Below are 438 nucleotides of genomic sequence, written 5' to 3'. Positions count from 1 at the left end.
ACACTGGGAGAGGAGAAGTAATAATGTTAGAAAAAAACGTATCGAGGCTCAAAACTATATAAAATGCTTTTAAAACCCATTTTAAAATCTTGAAGGAAGAAAAAATAAAAAGTGAGTTGAAATGATTCAACATCTGCTATCAGTAATGACAGCTCTAAAAAGCAGCCTTTGTCAGGTAACAAAAACTTTTTCTGGCTAGAACATAGCCAGCTGGTTTTTTGAGATGATGGAAACAGGTATTTCTATAGTAGATAGACTATGTGGGAGAAATCTTCAAAAACTAAAGTGATAAGCAAATGAGCATACAGTTGAAAACCTAAATGCCAATTTAGAACTGAAAGCCAGTGGCAGCATACAGAAGTTGTCTGCTCTGTGAGTGGGGCATTTTGAGGGAGGACTACTTTCATCCTGCCTCCTCTGCTCAGGAGTCTTCCAGAT

This window comes from Octodon degus, unplaced genomic scaffold (assembly GCF_000260255.1).
Source record: "Octodon degus isolate 3935 unplaced genomic scaffold, OctDeg1.0 scaffold00217, whole genome shotgun sequence".
Classification (NCBI taxonomy): Eukaryota; Metazoa; Chordata; class Mammalia; order Rodentia; family Octodontidae; genus Octodon; species Octodon degus.
The sequence above is the reverse complement of the archived record's forward strand: the minus strand, read 5'-3'. Positions refer to the sequence as shown.